Raw genomic sequence first — 2,500 nt, forward strand, 5'->3', positions numbered from 1 at the left:
ATAAAACATACATACAACTTTTAATATAAACAAACACAAGAAAGGAGAGAGAGAGAGAGAGAGAGAGAGAGAGAGAGAGAGAGAGAGAGAGAGAGAGAGAGAGAGAGAGAGAGAGAGAGAGAGAGAGGGAGAGGGAGGGAGGGAGAGAGTTAAACAGACAGATAGAGACAAACAGAGAGAATACAATTCATTTTCAGAGAGAGAGAGTGTGAGAGAGAGGGAGGGAGAGGGAGGAGAGATAGACAGATAGATAGATAGAGAGAGGGAGGGGGAGATAGATAGATAGAGAGAGAGAGGGAGGGGGAGATAGATAGATAGATAGAGAGAGAGAAAGAAAGAAAGAAGGAGAGAGAGAGAGAGAGAGAGAGAGAGAGAGAGAGAGAGAGAGAGAGAGAGAGAGAGAGAGAGAGAGAGAAAGAGAGAGAGGGGGGGGGAGAGGGAGAGGGAGAGGGAGAAGGAGAGGGAGAGGAAGAGGGAGGGGAGAGGGAAAGGTAAGAGAGAAGGAAGACACAGAAAGTTAGATAGATAGATAGATCGATAGAGAAAGGAGAAGAGAGGTAAAGAGGGAGGGTGAGATGGAAAGGAATGAAGGGTGGATGAAGGGCGGGACAGAAAATGAGACAGGAAGATAAAGACAGAAAGATAGATAGATAGATAGAGAGAGAGAGAGAGAGAGAGAGAGAGAGAAATCGAGGGAGAGAGACAGTCAAAGAGTGAAAACGAGAACGTGAATGAGAGTGAATGAGAGAGAGAGAGAGAGAGAGAGAGAGAGAGAGAGAGAGAGAGAGAGAGAGAGAGAGAGAGAGAGAGAGAGAGAGAGAGAGAGAGAGGAAAGATAGAGCCAAACAGACAGATAGAGACAGACAGACAGAGAGAATACACTTTCTTTTTCAAATATTACCCACAGTAATATTCCTTGCAAAAAACATGAATCATAGTTACGATTCGATTATTACATATTGATCCTCAGAGAGCCTTTGTCAGGCACACTCCACCCACAGACAGCTAATAAAAATACTTACATAGCGCAGGCAGTCCATGCACTAATTCATTGAAGTTCACGTAAAAAGAAGAAAAAGAAAGAAAGAAAGAAAGAAAAAAACAGTCTTGGCATTTCTTTGATGAAGAGCAATTGTGAATGAGTGAGTAAGGGTGTTTATGTACAACTTCTGTGAGAGTATATCGTTTTTATCGGAACACAACATTATGAATGCAGTGTTTGCAATATTGTTGCAGGTCGATACGTGGTATATTATTACGCCTGTTGAGATTCTGTTTGTCTGTCTGCCACTATTGTACTCCATTCCTGTCCTCCCACTTTGTTTGTTTGTTTGTTTGTCGGTCTGTCTCATTCACTCACTCACTCCCTACCTCTCCACTTAAGCAATTTTTTTCTCTCTCTCACTCTTCCATTCTATTCCTCTCTCTCTTTTACTCACTCTCTCATCTACTTTCTCCTACCCACTCTCTCTCTTCTTCCCCTTTCCCAATCTCTCATTTTGTTTAAATACCACAGTGACGAGAAGAAAAAAAACAACAAAACACAGTGAAAAGGTTTTGCGTCCTCGGTTTCTGACACAAATACGTTTACGAAACTTCAGCCAACCTACAGGGCGATGTTTTATTCATATTTCGAGTAGCGGTTTGTAATTCCCCCAAGAATCGACCTGTGGCGCTACTCTCCTACGTTAAATGTGTTTGGAAACGGACTGTTATTTTCGCTCTATTGATTATTGCCTCTTATATCCACTCTACGAGAAATAATTGGAAAGAAGACCCCCAAGGAACGGACTGCAATGGGAGTTTGCATTACCGTCGCAACCTGCAAAAGGTGCAAGGTGCGAACAGATATATTTTTTCCCCCCTCTTCATACAGAAAAGGGTATCAATAAACAACGTGCAATGATGAAAGGAAAGACGCCAGACGGCCATCACAACAGATCATCGCGAGTGTGTGTCTAGATCTGACAACAAGATAAACACAATCAAGATAAGACACCGCTGCAGACAAACCTCAAAGGAAAACAGCAACAATCAGCGGGATTAAAAGTCCTGGAATAACAAAACGCTGATACGCGCGCTAACCGCCATCCGACATTACCGCATGACATAGGTATCCCATGACACGCTACGGCTACGCTATTTGTCACATGACGAACCCACTGGCGTCTCCCTCGGCGCGCTCGGTTTACAGGGATTCTTAACACCGAGGGAGGGCGGAGGGTGTGGGCGGGGGACGTGGGGAAGGGAGGGTGTGGGCGGGGGACGTGGGGAAGGGAGGGTGGAGGGTGAGGGTGTTGGACGTGGGGAAGGGAGGGTGGAGGGTGTGGGACGTGGGGAAGGGAGGGTGGAGGGTGGAGGGTGTGGGCGGGGGACGTGGGGAAGGGAGGGTGTGGGCGGGGGAAGGGAGGGTGGAGGGTGAAGGGCGGGGGACGTGGGGAAGGGAGGGTGGAGGGTGTGGGACATGGGGAAGGGAGGGTGGAGGGTGAGGGCGGGGGAC

This window comes from Penaeus vannamei, chromosome 33 (genome assembly GCF_042767895.1).
Source record: "Penaeus vannamei isolate JL-2024 chromosome 33, ASM4276789v1, whole genome shotgun sequence".
Classification (NCBI taxonomy): Eukaryota; Metazoa; Arthropoda; class Malacostraca; order Decapoda; family Penaeidae; genus Penaeus; species Penaeus vannamei.